The sequence below is a fragment of the Cygnus olor genome, chromosome 3 (assembly GCF_009769625.2).
Source record: "Cygnus olor isolate bCygOlo1 chromosome 3, bCygOlo1.pri.v2, whole genome shotgun sequence".
NCBI classification, from domain to species: domain Eukaryota; kingdom Metazoa; phylum Chordata; class Aves; order Anseriformes; family Anatidae; genus Cygnus; species Cygnus olor.
The window spans coordinates 11,917,313-11,944,144 of record NC_049171.1 but is presented as its reverse complement, the minus strand read 5'-3'; the positions used below and the strand labels follow the sequence as shown (position 1 = coordinate 11,944,144).

Below are 26,832 nucleotides of genomic sequence, written 5' to 3'. Positions count from 1 at the left end.
TGTAGTTGGAGTTAATTTTTCATGATGGGCCTATGGTCCAAACATGATCTAGCAGAAGGAAGAGCCATTGTGTGCTTCTGGACAGGTTACAAGATGTTGGCATTTATTTCCACTCTGAAAGTTGCCCTTCCACCTGACTGGCACAGCTAAAGAAGGACAAACAGCAGTAATTCATAGTTAAGGAGCAAAAGGCAGAGTTCCTTGAGGTGTAATAATTAGATTAAATATAAATATGACTGCTTCCTTGAGAAATGATCTACATCTCATTTATTTTTAATGAATATATTGGAGAGGACAGTCTTTGCTTGGTATATAGGCAGAAAAGCAAGTCAAGGGCTCTCTCATCCAAACCCACATCTGATTCCCCCAGATCTCATACCAGTGGGAGGGAAAAAATTTGCACCACCCCTAACACAACCATGAACCTCCTGGCCAAGGAACCGGGTTTCCAAATTGAGGGCTGGTTGTGGAGGAAAACCCATCTTTGGCATCTGGCTGGAAAGAGCCTCTCTTGTTTCAGCCATGACAATGTGGTGCCATGAATGAGGAACTCTTAACCATTTCAGTATTTTGTTGATTAAAAGCAATATTACATGGTTTCTTGTAGTGATTTATTAAGGTAATCTTTCACTGTTTCTTCAAGACTATTTCAAGTCAGAGCTCAAGAAGGCATTACAATGGTTTAATCTTTAGTTAATCTCTACTATTTAATGACATATATACTGTCTAATTTTCCTATTTTTTTTGTGGTATTCAACAGTATTTCCACTCAAATCCTATTATAACTTGCACATAAGTATGCTGGACATGGTTATGGTGAAATTTGCTCTCATTGTCTTAGGATCTTTTATGAATCAGCACAGAGAGAAGGGCACCCTTGGCATTATTTATGTCCCCTAACTTCAGCTATTGTGTGGCTGATCATCTGGACTATCTCTGTCAACTGAGAAAAAACAGTGCTCTTCAGGAAACAGCACATCCTGTGTACACAAAGGTCCTGTCTGAAGATGGGACACATGTCCATTGGCTATGCAGCAAGCCTGTATGATTTCATTAGATTAGATGCCTGGTCTTTAGGTAGATAAAGTTAGATGTGATGGGTGCGACACCACAAGGTGTAGGCACTTGACTGTCTTCTGGTGGTGCCATCCCCTGAACAATATATATGTAGGAACGGCCGTGTTTCTGATGTAGGTGTTTCAACCTGGGTGACATGAAGACAGACACAGGAATTTATTCTGCAACCTTAATGTTGCTCAGTGATGGCTGCTGGGTAGGAATTAATTCAGCATAATATTGCTAAAAACATTTTCCTGTACAAGAAAATTTAGACTTTCCCAAAAAGCCTTGCTAGCTGTCTGTTAAAGTCTAGAATAACCTGCAAGTTGAAGTTCAGTTTCCTGTAGTAATTAAAAAATACACATAATAAAATACCAGAGGGAGCAAACCAGTGTTGGCAGAGGCAGGCACAATATGCTGACAGTACTTTTGTGACCCAAATTTGCATTATTTCTTGGCTTCCTGTAAGCTATATAAAATATTCTGACTGTGCCATGTGTTGTAAAGTCTGTCTCTATACATTAATATAAATATTATAATGGAGCCAAGTCCTGGTATTACAGCTGTGAAGCCAGAAAAAAATATACAAGCTTGGAGAAACTGCAAAAATATTGTTTGGCTACAACTGCAATTTTAAGGTTGTAGCTGCCTCAGTGGTGGGGAGGACAAGGGACCAAACACAGGTGCTAGTACTTGGGCTTCCCTTTCCCCCTTTGCACAGTTAGTACTGAGCTCTTCTTGGTAGTGCATAGAGGCTGAGGGACCTGTATGGCCTTGGGAACCACTCCAAAGACCCTTCTTGGCGCTACTATGCTTGTGGTCCTAGGAAGGAATGGGTATGGGTGAGAGTATAATGAGGTCTGTGTGGAATAAACAGCCTTTCAGGAGGTGGAATAATATCTCTGAGTTTGATGTCCCGATGCTCCTACACCCCTAGGAAGCAACCTGGGAGAGAAAGCAGATACAAGGGAGAAGTTCAAGGTCCAGATATTTAGCAACAGCCATTTGGAGGCTACTCTGTGTTGTGTTGATCCATGTGCTTTTATGGAATCACAGGTAGAGATTTATATATAACCTTGAACCTGTTCCATTAGATGCAATAATACATTTTCTTCCCACAGGCTTTTTGTTGCAGGTACAAAATTTCCTTTTCTCTAGGCCAGTTTCTAGCTATGGTGCTGTATCTGTCTTTCACATTGATAGGAGGTCGGTTGCTTCTGAAGTGTTACACATGCTATAAATTACCATTGCAGCTTCTACCCCATTTCCTAGAAACCTCAAAACTGCAATAATGAAAGAGTTCAATCAGTTTGTCTGTCCAATATTATTTTTTGACAGAATCAAATGCCATGCATTTCAGAGAAAGGGATCTTCTCTGCTCCTGAACTTTAGTTCCTAGTGAAATTTAGGACTTCTGGATAATTTTTTTATCAATTATTTGAAGATTAGCTTAGGCCCCACAACAAGGAGATAGATAATTCTGGCATTTAATTCCAGGGGATGTAACCCCAAGTACACAAAAATCCATTTCTTTCTCTCTCCTTCTCTCCCTCTCTCCCTCTCTCCCTCTCTCCCTCCCTCCCTTCCTCCCTTCCTTCCTCTCTCTTTCTCTTTCTCTTTCTCTTTCTCTTTCTCTTTCTCTTTCTCTTTCTCTTTCTCTTTCTCTTTCTCTTTCTCTTTCTCTTTCTCTTTCTCTTTCTTTCTCTTTCTCTTTCTCTTTCTCTCTCTCTTTCTCTCTCTCTTTCTCTCTCTCTCTCTCTTTTTTTTTTTTAAGAGGTTTCAATCTTCTGTATTTGGACTGTGGATCTTTGGAAAAAAGCGTGGTGAATAACTATACAAAAAGCCAGCTTAATGCTCGGAAGTGCACAGGGATTTTGTAAGCAGGAGGATGTTGGTGTCTGACAGCATAGCTTCACAAGCCTCCTGGGTGGAAGGAAAAACAGATTTCATTTATTTATTTATTTTTCATTCTTTTTCTCTGAATAGTTCAGGAGGATATGGAGTAACAATCTTGCGGTGCTGTGGTGACTGAGAGTGTTGAATGAAATGATGGGTACATTGAAGTTAAGGCTGTTAAAAACTAACATAACTTTTTTGTAAACACCCCCCTCCCCTGGGTCAGTCACTTTTCATGTTATTCCAACTTTTTTTGAACACAAAAGCATAACATAACAAAAGCATAGCAATATTTTTCCTTGCAGGGTTTTTTAAAGACTAAATTAGCTGTAGTTATAGGTGTGGAAAGAGAAATGGCTGGTGGGCAGGATGTTGGGGTACGTGGAATTTATTAGAATTTATTTTGCAATTCTGTTCTTTTGCCTTTGGCACCACACAATTGTTTTTTTATTTTTATTTATTTATTTATTTATTTATTGGTAGCAACTGAAGAATCAAAATAAATAATATATGGATATATTCTTTTCTGGAGGGTTTTTTTTTTTTAGACAATTGAATCTGGAGGAGAAAATATGGTACGTCATCTATATTGTTACAGGTCTTGAGGATGAATTATAATCTCATCAGAAGCATTCCTAACCAACATATGGATTCACACAGAGGTATGGTATATTTAATGCATCTTAAGTCACAAAATGTAAGTTCAGTGAATGAAAGGTTAAGAGAAAGGATGAATCTAGTTCTGTCTAGTTGCAGCTTTTGGTACTGTAATGCGCTTTTGGCTTTTAGACTGCCTCTGTAAATGGGAGACTAGTACTTAGTATTTTATATATCTAGACATATACATACTGATCGGACAGCTGTCAAATCATTATTGTGTGGGCTTTTAGAAGTCTGGCACCAAAGGTAACCTCTCTTCATCTACTGTGCTGGCACTTGCCGAGGAGTTGCTGCGTTACAGGGGTGTGTGGTGCATGCAGAGTGACCTCATTAGGCAATGCAGTGCAAGTGTGCAAGGCGCAATGTGGGTCCTTGCCAAGCGTGCTTTGAGCTGGAACGTCAATTTTTGTTGGCTTGTTTTCACTGTATTATCACCTGCTGAAAATCTGTATGTGCACCACTTAATGTTTTAAGTCATCCCGATATGATTTAGCGTATCCAGAAAGGGCTTTGAAAATCCAAAGTTTCCTTGAAAGCTAACACTGAAATGAGGGAAAAAAGGTGGCTCAAAGACTTTTTTTTTTTTTTTTTTCCTGGATTTTCTGCCCTGGTGTAGGAGTAATGCCAGAGCAGCAATGGGAATAGGATAACAAAATGTTGGTGAAAATTCAGTGTTAGGAGAGTCAGTTTAGGGCCACTGTGAGTCCATATGAAAATAAGTGTTGGAGGAATCTGGGGACTGGGGTAGGGAATATGCACACAGCAGGGATGTGCCATGCAGCTTTTGTGTACGCTGTGCTTGGGGTGCTGGGTGGAAAGAAGATGATGTCTCTGTACCAGCAGTTTTCTGTTGCATAGCTACACCACATTGACTGCAAACTTCTGTGCTCTATCCACAATGTCTTTCTCAATCTGATAGCATTTTTCCAAAGTGTTAGTGCTTCTGCAGTCTTGAAATCAGGAGAGAGGCAATGAAAGCAGCTGGAGGGAAGTAATGGAGCAGGAGAAAGGGGCCGATGGCAAGAGTTGTGTCTATAGAGAGACACGCCGCAATGATGCTTTGTTGGGAAATGTTGCCCCCACGTCTTGAAGCTTTTCTTCTCCTCTACTCCCACAGAAAACAAACAAACAAACAAACAAACAACAACAAAAAAAACATATTCAATGGAAAAGGACCATGCCATAGCATGACTTTTGCTAAGTGCAGTCTCCCTTCTTGTGGTCATTTAAAACTGGATAAAGCACTGTGAATGTAACCTGGGAAATAAGTCTGAACTGGTGTACTGGGAATAGGACAGCGTAGCTCACTGCATGGTCTCTCTTTCCCTTTTGACCCTGTACTTTATAGCCCAAGAGGGCTTTGGTAACACATACTCCCTTTTTAGGCATATGGCTTGTGTTAGGATATATAGCCCATGCAACATTCCCAGCTATTCAGCAAGCTAAAAGAAAGGGTGAATGCAATTTTTGGATTGCCTAGATCCTGTTCTCTCTGTACATGTAATTTCAGTATCCAGTTCCTTTGAAATACTGCTGAGTTCATCATCACAAATGCAGTTCAGCACACAAACTATTTACAATAAACCTTGCATGGTCTCATTCTTTTTATTAGATGGAGGAGAAAAAGAGAATAAAAATGCGTGGCTGTTCATGTAGTGAAAAAAGGCAGACAAAGATATCTGAAGAATAACTTTCACAGAGAAATATTTCCACAGTTATCAGAGTGTGATCTTTGTTGGATTTAATCATCAACAAGAAACTATATATACATGAGCATTAAAAAAAAAAAAAAAAGGAAAGAAAAATTGCTGACTTTTTCCTATCTCTGATTCTTTTCATGAAGATTGAGATACCTCTCTCTTGGCTAGTCAGATGATGAATCACTTGTTAATTAAGTGGTCAAAAAAGTAGCTGAAAAGGGAATTTGGGACCTGATAAAGCTCAGCATGGAGGAAGCCATCACTGTGATCAATCCTTTCTGGTTCTGACACCTTAATTAAGAGATATCTTTGGCAGTGTGATGGAAACTCAAGTGCTGGGAAACTGCATAGCAAAGCTTTTTGTTACTGTCATTACTAAAATACTGGGAGGAACAGGAGCCAAACCTGCTTCCATTGGGAAGCCCAAATTGCAGGTATATCAATATGAGTGGGCATAGATTGGGAGGGACAGATCGGGGCTTGCTCAGGCATGTCACTGTCATGGTGGAGAGCTGTAGCTTTGGGTGACAGAGGATTGGGATCTTCCCTTGCAGCTCTAGTCAATGTTTCATGTGATCCCCTGCCAGCCAATCTGTCATCCAACACTTCTGGTTTCCATCACAACTTTTGCCTCTCTTTTCAGACATTTAAATTGTGTAGGACAGCAGTTGTCTCAATCTGTACAATCCTTCCCTAGGGCAAGTGTGATGGTCAAAAATGGGATGGTGATCTTGCAGAAGACCTCATGTTACTGTGAAAATGGTGACTTCAGCTGTGGAGAAGTGGAAAAAGTTGAGGTCTTGTTGGAAAAACTGATTTTAGTTTTGGCCTAGCTCTTTAAAATGATCTCTCTTTAATGAAATGTCTAAGGAAAAAAAAAATCATCCTCTGTTCTGTCCTGTCATAGTTATGTAAAATTTGTATATTTTATTAGAGTGAACAATAGGTTTTTCTGTTTGGTTGCTGAACCAAATTGTCTAAAAAGTCCATAATTTAAGATCCCTTGAACTTTTTTTATGTGACTCAATGTTTCATTTGATTTTGAGGGGTTAATTCTTTTTGCATCTAATTAAATTTAGGCTGGTTTGAAATAGGAAGAAAAAAAGTTTCACAATGAAAAAAGTTTTTTTTTTTTTTTTTTTTTTTTTTTAGAATATGTTGAAATGCAACATTTCAGCATCCGCAGAAACAAGATGCTCTTAGAAAATTTCACAATGAAATGTACACTGTTCCAAAATCCCTCCTGCCTTTTTTGTTTTGTTTTTGTTTGGTTTGTTTGGTTTGTGGAAAATTCCCACCAACTCTGGGCTGGGTTTAGAAATAAAGTTGGTCTCTCTGTCACAGCCCTTTTCAATGAATTCTCTATTCACAAAAAAATGTTTTCATCCACTTTTAGTTGTATTCTTTGGAAAATGCTTATGTTCCTTGGAGAATTCAGAGCAAAAATCCATGTCACTTCCATGGTTGCTGTAGCCAATCCATTGCCTTCTGTTGTGTGTGACACTCAAATGGTGATTGGTAAAGAAAAAAGAATGGTCTACTTTGCTTGAGATGAAAACTAAAATGTAGTTGCAAGAAAATCATATCTTGAGAAAGGAAATGAGCCCATTTTAACAAATTTACAAGTGAGAGCTTCATTATCCAGCATACTTAAAACACAACAAACCAGCACATGAAAAGCCTGGTGGACCCCATCGATTTATGTGATTCGTTTGATAGGAATCTAACCATGAAATCTGATCACAGAGAAGATTATTTGTTTTAAATAGTAGTTACAAATGGATATTTATGTTCCTTTGGAATAATTGGTGGATGTGTTTCAAAAGGAGCTCTTTCCAGTAAACAAACTAGCATCAATCAGTAACTGCTTAGTGGCTGGTAAGCAGAAGTAGAGTACTAAAGTGGATAGAAGGGCTCAAGAGAGAAATTGTTCTAATATTATTGTTTAATATTTATGCTTTTTAGTCTACAGAAGAGAATACTTGGACAGATATATCATTCTTAATATATGTGAAAGGCTTTTGCAAGAAGGAAGAGTTTCTTTTTTTTTTTTTTTTTTTTTTTCATACCCTTTAGGGAGTAAGGGAGCTGAGCTCAAGCTGGGGAGAGTGAAGATGGAGGTTTGTTGTTAGAAGTGGCTTAAGGATTCTTCCTGCTCCTTTGTGGCCCCTTGCCCAGCCCCAGCTCCAGCTGGTCATTATCTCAGTGACACTGATATAAATCTGTGTAAAGATAAAACATACTTTTCAAATCAGCTGGGTTTAAAAAAAAATAAAACAATTATCTGCTGAATCACCAAAATCTGAGTGGGTGGAAGGGAGCTGTGAGCCAATTTGAAAACCCCCTGGATTACTGTCTTCTTGACAGAGACCCAGCCCTTTTTTCCGTGACTCCATAGTTGTGGTAACAACCCAACACTTTTGTGAGTTTGCTGGGGATGGGAGAATTTATTCCAATGAGGGCCCAGTTCAATGGCTTCAATAAGGAATCTACTAGGCTGGGTACCTGTGTAACAAAAGTTTCCCTGGCCCAAGTATTGAGGTATGAAGAGGAGAAAACAAATGATGGGACCTAGCCTCACACATTTGAATTGCTGTTGTGACACAGTCTTGGGTTTAAGGGGAGAAGTTGATATCTTCTGTGGTGTCAACTAATATTTCCAATGCTCTCTCTGGCAGAAGTATAGGAAGGGTCTTCAGGGAGGAGACTGGGAATATATTTCAATAGAGGCTGAAATATTTTCTTATGCAGTAAATGGATCCTTGGGAACATGACGGGGAGACTTTGCCGGTCTGCCATAAGCAAAATTCTAGGGCTACTCTCAGCTTTTTGGCACATTTGCCTGACTTTTTCTTGGTAGAGCTCATTTTGGTATGTGAGTGCTGTACAGATTTGATTTATCTTCTTAGTGGCACCCTTGTAAGGAAGTGCTAATAATTCCATTTCATGTCTGATTTTAAAAGTCAAAGTGTAAAGCAGAAATGTTTAATCATCTTCTCTGTGATCAGTTTGATTTGTTATGCACACACTTGCGTGTAGTAGTGAGAAAGATTTTCTTGTATGTTGTGCATATATTATTATATAGCTATTAACGTTTTCACTATGTAAACAGAAGTGAGCTGAACTATAGACAAGAAATCTTGGTCCTTACCTACACAAAACATTTCACATGTCAGAAGCTATATATTTTTATAGATCTAAATTAATTGTTTTCCCCAAAAAAGTTTCTTCCAAAGGAAATTTCAAAATCCCACCCTTCCATTGTGATTGGGAATAGTTTTTGGTTTCATTTCAATTTCCATAGCAACAGGAAATTTTGTTTTCTGACAGGCTTTGCATACAAAAACCTGATTTCCCTGGGCTCTTTTGAATAAATCAGCTCACATTTTTATCCCTGTTAGTATTTTGAACCTCTTTCCTTAACCCTTTAACTGCATTTATTTCATTGAAACCCTATCTGTTTCTCATTTGACAAAACAGTTTTTCCTTATTTTCTTAATTTTTCAAATATAATTTTATTCAGTGTATTGATATCAGAAATATAACCACATTTTATACTTAGAGCAGAAATTCAATTCTTTCCTTATAGGAGCATTATTATATTTTGAATGAGTTGTAGTCACTAAATGTATTACAAATCTGGCTTCAAGGTGGTGGAATATAATCTCCACACTGTATCATTTTAAAGTCAGGACCTACCTTTCTTTGTTACATTTTGTCTCCATTAATATATATCTTCCTGTGTTTGACATGCTGATCAGCCAGTCCTTGTGTGCTTAAAGAGTGCCTTATGAATAATATAATGGCTACACAGTCTTTAAACTTTGTACCAAGTCTCCTGTAATTTTGAACAAAATATTTCAATCAACTTCTGAATAGATGCCAGACTTCTACAGTTTCTAAAGCTTCATCATTCATGGAATGAACGATGAAATCTCATGGTATTTAACACTGGCCTCACCTGTGCCACAAAATTATTTATTATAAGTGCTCTAAAGTTTCAAGACACGTAATTTAAATTCAAGCAGCCTCTTAAATTTGGTTGTGAAAGACGAATGGAAGAAAGTCAGGGATATGATAACCTTATTCCTCTATGCCTTGCCTACCTGTTTAGCTCCTAGCAGTATTGTTGAAAAATTGCATCTCTGTATCCCAATAGCAAGTGTTTCACCTGTCAATCACAGTAAAAATATTGTTGAGCCACTCTTTGAGCCCAGCCACATGCCTTGTATAGTTCTCTTCAGCTGAGCTTGGCTATGCACATGGCTCCTTAACTGGAGGGAATATATTTCTTGTTAGTCCCCACAGCTTCCCCTGCTCTTTGACCCTTCAACATAAACCTAAATAAGGCAACATTCACAGCAACTGTCTGTGCAGATCTGCAGTCCTTTCTCTCTTTGATTAAAAGAGAAAAGTAATGGCATCCCTGACATGTGAGTTATTGGCAGCATGATAAAGCCCTGAATGAATTAATGGGGCAGTTCAAACCTTTGAACTCTGCTTTACCACAACAGTTGGAGAACTTTACAAAGGAATCGAAAGAAATGATATTCTCTGGAGCACAGCTTCTGGAGATAGCATCTTCAGAGGTACCCTCGATAGGTGTTTCCAGCTGCCTCCTAACCTTTTAGAAAATGGTCTGCTGATAGAAGATAACTTTAATATCATTAAAACAGTAATAAGATTTAGCTTCCAGCACATTCTGTTTGATTCTATTTGGGCAGTGCAGTCTTTTTTATTGACAGATTTTTTCTATATTTATCCATGTCTTTGGTGTAGCTGCTTCTCATTATTTATATTTATATCAGAAAAGCTTTGTTGATGCTGATACAATTGAGTTTTCCATTGATGTTGAGATCTGAGCTCAATTATGTCTCTGAACACTTGTTTGCAAGTCGTGATAAAACTGATATGCTTTTTTTTTTTTGCAGTCAGTGAAACATAGCCAGCCTGTATTCATTGTTAGCATAGATATTTATATCTATATCTGACTTTTTTCTTTTTTCTTTTTTCTTTTTTCTTTTTTCTTTTTTCTTTTTTCTTTTTTCTTTTTTCTTTTTTCTTTTTTCTTTTTTCTTTTTCTTTTTTTCTTTTTTCTTTTTTTCTTTTTTCTTTTTTCTTTTTTCTTTTTCTTCCTGTTGTTAGATCTCATTGCTTTGCTTGTATGGATTATCCAGGAAAACTGTACAGGCTCTAAGTTGTGGGAAGATTTGATACTTATATCTTTATATGTGCTGAGCAAACCTATCATGTTGCTCTGCTGATCTGAGAGTTGTTTATATTTTAAATAAATATATTTTGGGACTGTATCTATTTATGACTTTAGCCCCTTGTGAATGGTTACTGCAGGTCATCTGTTGTTGATTCAGAAGTATAGTTAATCATTCAGGAAAAGGAGCATGAGTGAAACTTGATGATTTCTTCCTGTGGGAAAGTGAGTAATCATTTTTGTTCATTTTGAGATTCATAGATTAGCTCACTAGAAACTGTATTTTAACACATATGGCTTTGTAAATGTTTGAAACATTTGTTGAAACGTTTCTGAATTCTGAGGGTGTAAAGAAACATTTATTTCCAGCACTTTCCCCAACTCAGCTAAAAGACCTGTCTCTCCAATATTAATTTAAGGATACTTTCAATATAAAATCAAATGTCAGCAATATATTTTTGCTGACATATTTAATTATCATTGCTGATATATTTAATGATTTTAATGCTTCATTTTCATGTCATGACATATTGAAATAGGGGGTGCTCAAATAATTCTTAAAACCAAGAGTTTATATTGTGTCCCAAACTGAATATGCATCCTTAATAAATACTGTGGGCTTTAGAATAACCGAGAATAACTTGTATCAAATCATCTTTATTTCTTCTGAACCCTTCCATAAAATTATTACTATGAGCATGCTAGAAATCTGCAGTTATGACTGTTGCAGAGGACAGACAGACGTGCTGCTGTCTGCAACATGTCTATGGACCTCAAATGGATTCGGCCTGGAAGAAAGCCAAAATCCATGACCCAGTCTGAGTCATCTGCAAGAGCACATGCATAGGAGAGAGGTGAGAGGCTCTTCTCTGAGCCTGGGGAAGAGCTCTTTGTTTGTTCCTTGGAGGCTACCAGCAAACACAAGCATTTGTGTGGCTCCTGGTCAGAGGGAGTCTTGCTAGGAAGCTGCAAGGTGACTTTGGGAAGCCCAGGAGAAAGCCTCTGCCAAACACAGACTTTGAGGAGGGTAAGGTGCATGGGCAAGGAGGTGGAAGGAGCTGTTCAAGCACTTCTTCCTCTGGGAACTATCTATTTTGAATGACAGGTGTAACGAGTGATGACATCCTGAATTAATTTTCTCCACAGAACAGAATATTAATTTGCAAAAAAATTATGACCTGCAACCTTTCTCGAAATCCACTTGCTTATTGCTTTCTACAGTAGAACAGCTTTTTTTTTTTTTTTTTGACACAAAGATCATCAGAGCTTTAGAGCTTTACAGAAGAAAGCAAGGGCAAAGCAAAGGAAAATATGCAGTGTAGTCACAGCTGTGCTCAGTGAGGTTTAGTAATCCCTGTACCACAGGTCCCTCCAGTCCTTTTGTTTCTGGTCCTCATGGATGGGAGATGTTTGTAAACCTGTTTTTGGATAGGTCCCATGTTCAAGGTTGTTATGTTCCTGTATCTTTCCTACACAGAGAAGTATATTAAAGTTAGTCCACAGGGCGCACTGGCTTTTTCAGGAGAGGGGAGTGAGGGCTTTACCTTCATTTTTTCTGGAAGACAGATCCACTATGTTTTGTATCTCCCTCTTTTACTGAAATTTTTCTCCACCCCCCCCACCCCTTTTATTTTGTTTGTTTTTTCCTCCTGAGACAGTATGGGATAGCAGGACTCTATTCAGCATTAAAAAAAAAAAAAAAAGACTATTGTCTTTTACCTTGTTACTTTGTGACTGCTGGTTTTGACAAAATCATAGATTTCTTTTACCTGGTCAGCAAATTATTTCCATCCATCTGTAGCCCCAGAAGCTTGCCTGGATCTTGGAAGTGCATCTGGTCCCAATTTCAAATTGAATTGCCTCATTTTTACTTGACGTGAGTGCGTATGGACACTTAGCTCATAATTCCATTTCAATGCATCACATTCCAAGAAGAAATCTCTCACCCAATCCTCTCCCAGCCCCAAAACAAATGTCAATACCTCCCTACTGTAGCTGTCTGTCCACTGTAAGCTTTCCAAAGAGTATTTACAGTGTGGAAGAACTGTGCAGGGGAAGCACATGCCTCCTTCTGTGAGCTTCTATTTGTATGCATAAGCTTTTCGTGGGAGTACTGAAGATGAATTGCATTACTGATGTCAGTGAACCTCTCTTTTCGTCCAGTAACTGCCATTCTTTGCAGGGTCCTTTCAGCTGGGTAGATAATAGCAGGAGAATAAGAAGTTATATGACAAGAGTCAGCTACTTGGATCAGGCAGCCTTTTTCATTAGTTAACTCTAGTACTTGTGAGCTCCACAGATGTTCCTAAAAATGGTAAAACCAAGTTGCAGAGTAAACAGAGATTAGAAAATACCTGTATTTTGCATCCTTTTGAACACCAAGGATGTTTATGGTAACAAAAAGCCTGGTAGTCTTTGTACATGGCTGGTCTGAGTTCATTAGACAACATCATTGCAGCCTAATTGGTTTCAATTAACTTTTGCCCTCCGAATACTGTGTGGAGAGCCCCAGCTGAGCTCTGCCGAAGGTCAGAGTTAGATGGGACATGCAAAAAGCAGCTGGTTGCAGACTGCTTGTTCTGTAGCAGTCAGTCTGAGCTGTGACAGGGTGGTGGCAGCGGAGGAATTGCTGACCTCTTTGCATCCTGTCCTGGGCTTACCAGCATTTATCAGCCCTAGTAGTGGTTTTGTTTCATTTCAGCATAAAGCATTTGCTTTAAAATCTGCTTTGATGAGTATTACTGCTCGTAGGATGACAGAGAGTCTCCGTGCATTAACTGATAAACTGGCTTGGGGATGGCTTATTAGCATAAATATTAAATATGAGATTCAGCAGTGACTAATGGGTAAACCTTCTAACTCCCCTCTCTCTGACATACTTCCAGCCTATGACAAAAAGAGATAGAACAGAAAGAGGGTAAGTTAAGAGCCCTGGCAACTTCGGTGATTATTAGCGATTCACACGGTAATATGATTTTTTGTCTTTTCTTGGGTATAGCTGATAATCATTGGCATGTCCATGGCTTATCAATATCAGCAGCAAAATATATTGTTACTTGGGAATTTGAGGCTTAATTAGACAGATGTTTTAGTTTAAACACGTTTCATTAGATAACATTTGCTCACAGAATAAACAGTTTCTCTGCTTCCTTACATCTGCACTTGTAAAAGGCAGTGGAGATTTGGTATATATTAGCCTTAAATTCAGTGAATTCATGCAAATTCTGCAAGAGATTTCAGGCAGTGTTTTTCTAGTCTACGAAAAAGCAACAACATTATTATATGGAAAAATATTTGAAATGACTGGAGTGGTTGCTTTTCATCTGAGACATCCAAGCTTTTTGTTAGCACTATTAAAATGTTTTTAGAGAGACATGCAAGTTCGTGAAGCTGATTTCCTGCTGATCTGTCTAAGCATGGAAGATGTCATAAATCAGGTTATTAATAGCCTGATCCAAAGGGTCAGTGTGCGTCAGTAGATGAAAAATAGATAAAAAGTAACTTTTTAATTATTTGAAGATTGGCTGATATATCTCAAACTCATAATGAATCTCTGTGAATTGAACACAACCAATTTGTGTTTTCCTTTGGAATATTGAATAGGAGTAGGACTTGAAGAGATGATAATTAAAAATTTTGATCACTCTGAAGATAATGTATTACTAATGTTATCATGTCTTCTTTGGCCATAAAAGAGATTTTCTTAAGCAGTCTGATGTGCTAGTACACATTACTGTATGATGTGATGATGTTTGTTTCTTGGTCCTGAATGAAGCAAGACATTATAAAGCTAAAATGCAAACCTTTCAGCTGTACTGTCAGCTGCTTGGAAAACAACATCTTCTTCACTACAGCGGGCAGAAGTTGGACAAAGTAACTAATTCATCTGGCTTCAAAACTGGATAGATTCTCCCAGAAGATGGCAGTACACCTTTGAGTAGTGTTCTGCCAGCTTTACAAGCCATATCATTTCTATTTTTTTTTTTTTTATATTGTGTGCAATAACAAAACCAAGTAATGAAAGTTGTGTGTGGATACAAATGTCACGTTTGATCCTGAAATATGAAATGAACACTGGTGTTCCACAAAGGCTGTATGTCCTGCATGGATGGTAGTGGATTGAACACTTCTGGATAGGTCAGTAAATTGTTTAGCATGCTGAAGCACCAACCAGCATGCTGAAGATCCCCTTTCCCTTGGAGTCCTTCAGATAATCCCTATGCAAAACCCACATCGAGAGCTTTAAAATGTGTCTCAGTTCTAAAACTGTCACTGCTTGCAGAGGAACAGATCAATGTAGGATAACAGTAACTAAGAAATGGAGGAAATTATGACATTTAAAACTCTGGCCATGTTACATCTTTGCTCCATTGTTTCTCACTTAAAATTTAATTTGTCCAGATAAGGATCAAAAGTGGATGTTCAGAAAAACCAAAAAGGACTACTTCTTTATTAGTTCTAGTCTAAGAGCAATCAGTAACTGCTGTAAATATAGGGATATTTCTAGTTCAGTTTCTAAAGTTGTAGTCTAAGTATGGATTTTCAGATGTGTAATCAAATGAGAACTACTTAACCTTTGAGAAATTCATCTACCTCGTATCATTTTATTTACTTCAGAATTAGCAGTAGGGAATGTTAATATCCCTTTTAAAAAATCCAACCCAATCTATAGCAATAATTTACAAATAAAAGTCACTAGCTCTTCTGCAGTGCTTGTTTTATGAACTGTTTGATATGCATATTTACATGTATGAACATGTGATGTAACTGAATGAAGAGGGGAGGGAATTTGTGAAGAGGGGAGGGAGAAGAGAGGAGCTTTAGAAATATAGCAATGCTTACAGGTAAATTTTGGAACAAAAGTTTACCATCCATTTTCTGTCTTACCCAGAATTACTACTAGTACCTAGAGAATATTTAAACGTTTATTCTCTGCAGCTTAGTTTGAAAAAAGTTCTGTTACGGCTCATCTGTAACCATTTATTTAGTTTTCCAAACAGCAAAGATGCACTGGCAGTAAAAATAAAAATAATAATAATAAAAAATGCAGCTGTTTCTTTAATGTAAAGAAGAGATTAAAAAACAAAATAAAACAAAACAAAGCAAACAAACAAAAAAAAAACAATTGTGTGTTCTTGTTCTGCAGTCAAATATAATTGTATATTCTTGTTCTCCTGCTTAGACACTGTAGGTGCTAATTTTACTAAACTAACATGAGCTGCATCATTTCCTTTGCAAAAGAAAACACAAAACCAAACAAGAAATTAAAATGTTGTTGTAGTTGTTTTCACTTTCCTCCTCCAGTAAGTCATGGGAGCTGTGAGATACATTATGTTTTTAAATTGTAGATGTCCGCCCTCTGTTTTAAAAGTGTGTTTGTCTTCATCATAGAACAACATCTTTAGTTTCTTGGAGGACTCATCTGTGATTGGACTTGACATGACCATAAAGTCAGTCAGACAAAATCTTCCTTATTTCCTGAAGGGATAAAGCAGCACTTTCCTGTTCAGATGGCCAACAAGCCTGTGCAACCCATCTTTAAGGGAAAAAAATCGCAATCCGTAAGTTATATGAAGGGGACAGTGGTGACAGATTTGATCCTGTCACTCATTCACCAGTAGAGCCTATTGCCAATTCCCATTTCACCACCCAATAACCACCCTTTCACTACTGAAAGGCAGCCTTCCCCTTTGTCAGGAGAGGGCTTACATTAAATCCAACACTTCCTCCCCACCAATCACTTTTTTAACATAATTCATCTGATGCCTGCACATCTCCCACTAGTCATGTGACTGACTGAGCTCTTGGGTCCTGTGCTCCATACTGTGCCTGTTGGCATTTGCTGCTGCCACTGTGTAACTTGGATATGCTGTGATATGTAAATTATACTGCTTGCTATTTTCTTGCTCCTTTTGTGTAAAATCTCAATAAAAATGAAAATTAACACTAGTCAAACTGTGCAAATATCTTGGCTGACTATTCCACAATAAGGCAAGCTACCTCAGCACCAATAAAATTTTACACGATTCTTTCTTTGTGTATTTTTTTCTCTGTGTTTGTTAGTGAATTCTCCATCTTTAGTCTCACAGCTCGAGGTAAAACCAACCACATGACTTGGTCTAGCATAATACAATCCTGTGCCAAATTCTGGGACCCTTATGCTAACAAATGATATTTACATTATAGGTAATAAAGGCATTACTAAAAAGAAAGGAAGGATCACAATATGTGATTTATTATAGGGTCAGTGTCTGACAAAGCATTTTTTTTTTTTTTTGTGAATTGCATGTGAATTATAAATAAATTTGCCGTGCCTTCTATAATTAAGCCATTAAAGTTATTCTCTATCATACAATATTGTGACTCAGGTGCTTAAGATACTGAAATTCACCTGATGCTTTCTTCTACTGGAGTTTTGTGTGTTTTCAGGGAGCTTCATATACAACCATAATTTTGCCTGCTTAATATTTAATATGGATCATCCTGTCTGTCCTGAAAGCTTTAAGAAAATCATTTCATGGGACACACTTAAAATACATAAATTACATTGGACTCTTTCTGAAAACTCAGTAACAACTTTGCTGTTAAGACAGGAAAACTGGGGAAGCTGGTTGCAGTCTTTCTGTGATAATTGACTACAACTAATAACCTAATGCTTACCGTGCTCCCCTAGGAAGCAGGATAGCCAAGTCTGAACTACCCTTCATCCAGAATGGGTTCAAACATGCAGCTCCCAGGCCAGCTCTAAATTGAAATTCATCCCTCTGTTGTAACTGTGTCCATGGACAGAAAAAAAAAAAAAAAAAGGAATGCTTTGTTGGGACAGAAAGATCATGTAGGTGTCCTGCAGGCATTGCAGATGATCAGCATTAGACTAGTTTGTGTTGACTTGTCCATGGTCTTCCTACAATCCCTGATGGAGCTGTAGCCTCACAATCTGCTGTTCATTTTCTGTCCCAATGCTGAGCATCCCATTGCCTCCAGTGTCCTGCAAGCCAGTCCTCTTATTACTAGTGAATTTCTGATATCAGATTGGGTAGCCTGCAGATCCTGGGAAGGAAACCAGATCCTTACAGAACTGACCTGCCCTTTTTGACATAAAAGAAACTCATTGGGAAAAAATCTGTCCAAAACGTGACTCCTAGACACTCCTGATGTTGGGGGGCTGCACGCGTTTTGGTTGGTATCTGAAAACAGCTCACTGCAAACAGCTGGTCTATGAACATGGGTACTGATTTGGGGCTGGAAGCAGAAGTAAGAAGGTAGATAAGCCATCCCAGGTATTTTGAATATAGCCTCAGACTGCAAGTATAACACCATCATTAGCAATCAGAGGTTATGTTGTCTAGGTACTGTTTATAGAGGACCTCGTTATGCTTGGGAACTCTCACAACCCTTCTGTCATTACCCTTTTAATTCTTTTTTAATTGAAGGTGCAGACAAGGATCCGTTGTGCTAACCTTGGAATATTTTCTTTTTTTTTTTTTTTGAGTAGTTCCTACTAAATAGACAACACACTTCCAGCAGAGAGATGAATCTGAGCCTTTTCCTGCCAAGTCCTTGTCCCAGGCTGGCAAGATGAACATTTTCCACTAGGTACTAAGCTTTCCTCAGTGCAGTGCGTGCATGATGAAGGGAAGAGGAAGCTCATATATAGCTACAACATTGTCTGCACAAATTAGTGCAAAACCAAGGTAGGGACGGATGGACACACACACACACACATGCACGCACGCACACACTTCCATCCTGGTGTTCAGGTTACAAGGAGTTCAAAAGCTTATTTTTTACCTAGAGCCTGGTGTTCCTAGCTCCTGAATAAAGTGTGTAGACAGCATGTCTTGCAAACTTTGAGCTGCCACTTCAGGTGGTGAGTATAGCTACTGATGAGATTTTTTTTGCATCTCCTAAAACAGTATCTCGGAGGATGCTGGACATCATCTGTGATGGGCAGCAAGAGATTCAGGCTGGAAGGACCTTCAAAAGGCCTGCAAAAATGAGATTTGAATAACTGATGAGTCTGAGTTCAAGCTTCTTAAAGTGCAGCAATGTGAACCAGACACAAATTTTAAGTAGAGTTTAGGCTCCCTTGAGCCATGAGACTTGGAGATCTTGAGCTGAAACATGCACACACCTAGACACCTAGACAGAGGACTAGGACTCATGTGCGGGCACAAGATATGTTCATGGAAAATATATTGAGCAGTTATGTCACAACATGGAGTTAGTATCAAAGAATATATATATATATATATATATATATATATATATGCAGGGAGAAGATTAGGAGGATTAGGAGGATTGTGGGAGAGAGTTTCTTTTTATTAATGGATAGCCCTAGATGGTATTTGGCAGCTGTTTGGGCAGCTTGTCTACTATGCATGTCTTCTGTTGTGGGGTATTCACAAGAAAGTGCTAATAAGTTTCTTTAATCAATGCCCTGAAATGACCATATAAAGCTGTCTTTTTTTTTTTTTTTTTTTTCCATAGGTTACGTTTTATGATTCACCCTATCCAAACAATTTTTTAATTATAGGCTGATCTCTATGCATTTACACACATTTCTCTAAGAACTGTTGAGTAAGATGCTCAGATAATGTAGGAACACGTAATTCTGTGAAGCTTTTTTGTGCTGAAGAATGAATCTTGCTGACAGTCATAAAAATAAACCATATAATTTGTCAGGTTACATACAAATAGTACAGTAATAGTATGGAATTTTTATATTGAATATTTAGTTTGTTTTCTCATTTCAAACCAGTTTTCTCCTCAGCACTAGGAATCAGGTGGATTATAGGAGGAAGATCTTAATAATTATTATAGTCAGTGAAGTTCAAAGAATACTCAGGCCTATTGGAGGCTTTCAATATCCTTACATTTCTCAAGTATCACAGAGGGGATGCTGAACTTCCAACTGAAGTGACTGCAGTGCAATATTTTCGGATCTATGTAGCTCAGTCGTTTGAATGGTCATTTTAATTTCTTAAGATCACTTTGGATTTCACCCTAAATCTTTAAGGTTATAAATACTTCTCAGGTCAAGATAATTATCTTTTCCAAGTGAATCACCTTCATGTTTGAATGAATTGAAGTTCAGTTACACAGCAGCACGAGGGAATATTGTATTGTTGATAGAGCATTTTTGGTCTGAATTTCTGTGTCAGGGCATACATTAAATGACTACTCTGACAAAGTACCAATCCTATCTCTGTAACGAAAAATGCTGAGTAAGTTCTACAACTGGAAAGGAATACAATTCCATTTGTCTTCTTTGCGTTGAAATCCGAGAGTTTAAGAAAGGCAGTATATAAGGGTATTCTAACTGGAATATCCATCATAAAAACAATGATAATTTTTATGTATTGTAGTTTATTTTTTATTTGCTTATACGTATGAACATACATATACATATATATGTGTACATGCACATATATTTATATTTAAAATGTATATATACATAAAATTTATACATATTTGTGCATGAGTACTAGTATGTTTAACTAATTTTCTTAGTACACGCACATAGGATAAGCTTCTACTCTTAATCACTCTTTCAATCATTTCTCTAATTTCATGCAAATGTTTTGATAGCAGAGGGTTTTCAGAAATCCCTTGATTCAGTATGCAATGCAGAGCTCAGGTGGCTGTATATATACATGACAGCCTTATTTCACAGTGTCCATGTATGTGTTATTCGTTATGTGTGTTATTCTTTGTGTGTAGTGGTAGCAATTATAGACACTGGAACAAAACCACTTTGCATTATACTGACAGTTTTTGTCAATTTACAGTATTATATTGACACTCATTACCAGGAGTTATTTAGGAAATGAGGAGTTAAAAAAGATACTTTTTATTTTTTATTTTTTCTCATAATCTAAGAGGAGTTCTGCTGCAGAGACAGAACTGAATGTGTTGACGGTCAGATTTCAATAGAGTTGTACAGGTCTTCATTTTTTTCCAAGTCCCCCTGCCTCTCTCTCCCCCCTCCCCTTTTTTTTTTTTTTTTATAAATAATGTAATTTGTTCTATCATGGCGTTGTATACATTAAGAAATGAAGTGAAAGACTCTCTTACATTTATCTGTGATGCTTCAATAGATTGTAATCTATATTTGCAAAATAGTATACCAATTGTGCAGAGCTGGTTTGATTAAAAATTATCAGAGAAAGATACATGACAACCTGAGACAAAAATCTACATATAACTGGGCCATTGACACAATGTTTGTGAACCAGACATTTTGGCCATGAGCAAAAGATTTTATTTTCAAAAAGGGCTTTGATTAACATCACTACCCCAGAAACATTTTGTCTCTCCTTCCCAGAGTCTTGGGTCTTATCAGCCATTGGCTCCAAGCAATGTTAAAAGGGGTTTGTAAGTATCTAAAAGTATTTTTATTACTCCATTCTTGGGAGACAAGAAAATGAGAGAGGGAAAGAAGATGAGATCTTCTTCTACCATTTTCCACTGTATCCAGTCTCAGGAGGGATTTCTTAGACCCAGGGGGCTTACTGGTTAACTCTCATAAAATATTTTCTGGCTGTGACCTTAGGTAGCAGCTGGCAGATAAGAACCTGTTGTTTTATGAGGTGAGTCAGGTCAGATCTGGCTTTTCCCTAAAAAGTTGCCTGGGAGGAGGTAACAGCAGAAGATAAGCAAGTGACTAATCAAAGTTTTCAGCAATACCAAGAATGGAGAAACTGCTTTTCCTTTCATCTCCTTGATGCTGCTGGCATTTCTTAGTGGTAGTCACAGGGAACTGCAGAGAAGGACAAATCAAGAATGAAAATTGTTGGCTGTTTGATAAAGCTAGTTTCTGTAAAACAATCCTTAAGTTCAGACTGAAGAGGTTCTAGCAAATGACATTTCTCCAGCTGTTGTGTGATTTGATGCAGTAGGCACGTTACCCAGAAGTTATATATTACACATTACTATCACGTTAGTCATGATACTATTGAAGAACAGTACATTGTAAGCAAGAAAGCAATACTATTGATGTCTTCAGTTGATGTCTTTGTCATATGTAGGTTAAGAGGAAAATAGCTATTTCTGTAGTATCACAAAAGACACAACACAAAAATGCTTCAAATTTCTGAGATCCACATTGTTCAGTTCATGTATGCATCTGTATTGGGCTTACATGGCAAAGTTTGGGGGGAGTTGGGGGGGAGGAGGGAACACAGGGGAATGATGAGTAGTGCTACAGGGGTGGCCTCTGTGAGCAGAGCCCAGCAGCTGCCCCACGTCAGATCTGAGCCAGCTCCAGCCAGCTCCAAAAGGGACCTGCTGCTGGCCAGAGCCAAGACCGGGAGTGACGCTGGGTGAGCCTCTGGGAAAGCAGACTGAGGAAAGGGGAAGAAAAGAAAAAAGAACTGCTGCACAACAGCAGATGGGAGAGAGGAGTCAGAAACTGTGAGAGACCCAGCCCTGCAGCCCCCAAGGTCAGTGCAGAAGGAGGGCAGGAGGTGCTCCACGCACGCAGCAGAAGTTCCCCTGCGGCCTGTGGAGAGGCCCCTGGTGGAGCAGGCTGTCCCCCTGCAGCCCATGGGTCCCACATGGAGCAGATCTCCAAGCTGCAGCCCGTGGAGGAGCCCCCGGTGGAGCAGGTGGATGTGGCCTGGAGGAGGCTGCGGCCCATGGAGAGCCTCCGCAGGAGCAGGCCCCGGGCCGCAGCTGCAGCCCGTGGAGAGGAGCCCACGCAGGAGCAGGGGGTCTGGGGGGAGCTGCCGCCCGTGGGGAACCCGTGCTGGAGCAGTTTGCTCCTGGGGGATGGACCCCGTGGTACGGAGCCATGTGGGAGCAGTTCTTGAAGAGCTGCTGCCTGTGGGCAGCCCCTGTTCGGGAAGCCCCTGTTCTCAGTTCGGGAAGGACGGCATCCCGTGTGAGGGACCCCATGTGGATCAGGGGCAGAAAGTGACCGTGAAGGAGCGGTGGAGATAAAGAGTATTTGCTTTAACTTTCTCACTGCTCTGGCCGGTTAGCAATATGTAACAAATTACATTAATCTCCCTATGCTCAGTCTGTTTTATTTGTGATGGTAATTGGTGAGTGATCTCCCTGTCCTTATCTCAAAACACAAGTTTTTCATTTTACATCATATATTCTCCCCCTGTTTTGTTGAGGAGGGGGAGTGAGAGAGTGGCTGTGTGGTGCTTAGCTGTCCATCAGTGTGAAAACACCACAGCTTCATCCTGCATTGCTTGTATGCCAGATACTCCAGATACACTAATATTTTGAACACCTTGCATTAGTTTTGAGATAAAAGTCATCTGAAATATAACAGCCATGTCAGTAAACCTACCTGAGTGCATCTTATTTAGTTAGCAAGCCATTGGCTAACAGGAGGACTATAACCACAGAATGTATTGGGATGCAGTCATAGCCTTCTCGCATTAGCACTTTTTGGGAAAATGCTTTTTCAGTTTCACAGGATACAGTTCCCTTTGTAACATATCTTACTTCTGTTAGCACTATGCTTTTGTTGACTTTTGATGTTGGCACACACTCAGCTTACACAGCAACTGAAAAATATCTGAAACTGATTTCAATTAAAGATGCTTCAAAATAAGGTGTAGAAGTGTCTTAAATTGTTAATTAACAACCTTTAGTGAAAATATGCCTTTACTATTTAGCTCAGGGATTCAAAGTCATGATGTTTGGATGCTATTTCTGGCTTTCTTGATGGGTCACTGTTTGAAAAACAACTAAAGCACCTGTAAAAAATATACAGCAATGTTACCCATTTTGCCAGGCTGCTGCATTCAGTGTGTTTTTTGGGAGGTGGGTGCTGGAGCCAATAAGTAATCTGTTGCATAACTAAAGAGAGGCACCTTTATTGAATTCCTTCAAAATCTGAGAGAGGACAATAGTATTTTCCTACCTTACTGTGGTCTCAGGAGATTGAATTAATTAATTACAGCAAAAGATGCTGAGTTCCTCTGATTAAGAGTTCAGTGTAGAGGGAGGATAATTAATTAGCTTTTATAAAGTGCTTCGAAATCCTAGGGTGATTCAGTGGTGGTATTTAGAAGAAAGTGTTTGCCGCATTCTCCAAATAGTGCCTCCTACTATATAGTTACTGCAAATCTTTATGCACATGCTTACTGTTAAGCACATGAGCCGTTTCTTTCAAGTTAATTGGACTATTTGTATTTGTTGGAAATAGAATTCCCTTTCAAAACTCTATAAATATCACCACTTTTTGTATATTTATGAAATAACATGTATTTATTGAATCAAAGTAATGCAATAATCCATTTGCTTTAAGAATGGGTGTAAGTAATTACTTACATTTAAGAATGTTTTCAACTATCCTGAATATCACCTCCCATTTCCTCATGTGTGTATCAGTTTTTAAGTGAATATTTCAGCACAGGAAACCTAGGCTATTCCAAGACATGAGCATTATTGATATTTGTTTATATTACAAAAGATCCTGAAGATCCTAATCACAGATAATACACTATTTGCACTGAGCAACTAAAAAGCCAGAAAAAATTATGTTCTGTGCTTGAATGCTTTAAAGGCAAATTGAAACAAATAACCGTTCATCCCAAGCTTATAGCCAGCAAGTGAAAAGAAGGTAATAGGCAGAAATTCTGCAGGTGAATAGAAGAAGCTTGAGAGACTAAAGGAATCAGTTCTGATATATGCCTTCAGTGACAAAGGGAAATTTGACACTGACCCCAGTGCTGCAGAGACTTTATCTTTGAATTTGAGGGGTGAGCTTAGCATATTCACACATTTACATACCACTTTAATTACCTGCTTCCACTTTCATAGCCTGCAGTAATATAAACAGACCTGAATAGCTTTGGTTATAAAAGTAGCTGAGGAATTACTTTAGAAGGATAATAGCCTTATGAGATGCTAGATGCCAACAGCTATAAGTCATTTCTTCAAAATATTTATACATTTAAAGTGTCTGTCAACATTCTGCTCTTTTTTTCTTTTTTTTTCTTTTTTTTTTTTTTCCAGTGGGTGGCAAATTTTATCAATGGCCCCCTCTTTTAAGTAGTATTTTAGTTTTTAAATGAGCATTAGAACCATCTAGCTCATGAACCGTACGCAAATAACATTTCTTCATGATTGATTATGCAACATAACCTCAGGTAAGTGTAGCATGACCAGTTAATTGAAAATTGTTTTCCATTTAGAATTCAGTCTTTGCTAGCCAATGATAAATAATTATTTCATCTGGCTCATTTCACATTATACACTTTAAACATTCAAGACCTTCAGTGACTTAAAAAGCTAAAGCTATTATTCTATCTTTCACAACTTTCTAATACTCTTTATTTAATATTTCATTCTCTTATTTTATAAGACTTTACTTTTAAATTGCACTTATTCAGGTAGACGGAGCAGACAACCTATTTTGTCTGTGCTTCCTTATTTCCCTGAAGATTGTTCCTTATTGAAATATATTAAAAGAACTGAGTGAACTCTTTTAGTCAGCTATTGTGGAGTAGGTGCTATAACCTGCAAGGGTACATTGTGTTTTCAGATCTGAAATGATCATGTTAGCGACTGGGAATGGATAAAAATAAACTATGCAAAACAATCAAAGTGAAAAACGGATGTTGAAAAATATGTGTATTTTGTATTACCACCTTCAACACTTTATGGTGGCCTGGAGCAATTTTCAAGTCATTTGAGAAAAAAATATAGCCATATAAAATGCCCTGTTATCATATGAAATGAAAAGACGTAGTTCTTTAGATTGCATGTCATTTAGGGACTTCAGATTTGCTTGAGCACTCAGTGACAAGGTACAGGGTGACATCTACCCCTCGAATTTATCAGTGTTATCAGAGCTTCTTTCTGGAAATGATATTTCTCATTGTATTTCGTCTGGGTATTGTCAATTCTAGTAATAAGTGACGTTTAAATATTTATGTGACTGCAAGAGTTTTATTCCTAATTTCTTTCCTTTTTATTACATTGATGTGTTCTGTCTTTCATTTGTCTTCAAGTTGTAGTGTAAGCATTTTAGAGACGTACCTCCAATATGTATTCATCCTGTGAGTAGCTTTATGGCACTACAGCAATTATTTACAATAAGAGGTATTCATATACCAAGATACTGATTTTGTTTCACTTTCACCTTGTTGCTGACAACTGGCAGATCAGCATGCGAAACAGGAAGCTCAGCTCATGTACTTGATTTAAGCTGAGTTGAATTTATGTCTCAGGATTATTGGAAGGGAATAAAATCTAAAATTCTGATTCTCTAAGCTGTCTCACACGATTTACTGCAATATATAGAAAAAGAGAGACAGAAAATTGTAATATGTTTAGTGATTTGCATTTGATGGGAAGGGATAATAGTTGAAGAGCTCAATGGAGTGGTATTCACATCATCCATTACATCCTCTTCTTACCCAATGTAATCAGAGCCCTGTGTAAAGTGGTTCATTACTGTGAATATTATGACATTGAAGGTTGAAAAGAAAGAGTGCTAAACCCCCTTTCTCAGACATGGCATGCTTCTGTTTTGAGCGAAATGTTTAGCTTTATTTTTTTAATTAGGTACATCACCAAGTTTGTCTCCCATAAAGAAAAGTGAACTTCAGCCATTCAGGTAGAATAGACAAAATAAAATAAAAAATAAGAAGAAGAATAAAAGAAGTCACAGTAACAAACATTTTAAACTGTGGAAGACGAGAAAATATTTTGAAAAGTAATTCTTATACAGTTGTTCTACTTCTACATGAGGCATTAAAAGTCTACACTAGGTGTCAGATTCTCCATACTGTTGTACCTGTCATAAACTAAAGGAAACTTCTATAAATGGACTTGGCTGTGAGAGTCAGGAGCATTTACATTGCTAGAAATATTTTTCTTCCTCATAACAGTAATATAACAGTAATAACTTCTTTAGAGGAAGAGAAGTACAATAATTTTCTTTTTAGAATGTTATTTTTATACTTACAATTTCCCCTCACCCTCCAGCATTTAGGACCCAGATTATAAACTGAAAGACAAAACACCATTTACAACTTTTAACCAAATCCCTGGCTACAAATCAAGAATCCTGGGACAGATGCCATTATGACAAGAATCATGATCTTGAAGATATATTAGCTGGGCTTCTGCAAATGGAATGAAAAGAACACAGTGCACAACAGTATATAAGAGGCATAAAGATATTTGGAGTAATTTTAAAATTTTAAACTATTTAGAAATATTAAAGATAATTATTACATTTTAAATTTAATTTAAAAATATTACAGAGAAATGTATTTCTCATTAGATCTACCAAATGCTAGTACCAGTAAGGAGTAACATCCTAGCTATATTCTT

The 26,832-nt window shown here is 37.9% G+C and overlaps 1 long non-coding RNA gene across 1 annotated transcript; it reads right to left on the bottom strand.

Moving 5' to 3' along the window:
* Positions 1-6,586: 6,586 nt before the first annotated feature.
* LOC121067513 lies at positions 6,587-16,544 on the bottom strand. The gene is made up of 2 exons (XR_005818325.1): positions 9,015-16,544; positions 6,587-7,537 (listed from the first exon to the last, which is right to left on the bottom strand). It is a non-coding gene; the product is annotated as an uncharacterized LOC121067513 (long non-coding RNA).
* Positions 16,545-26,832: the final 10,288 nt, after the last annotated feature.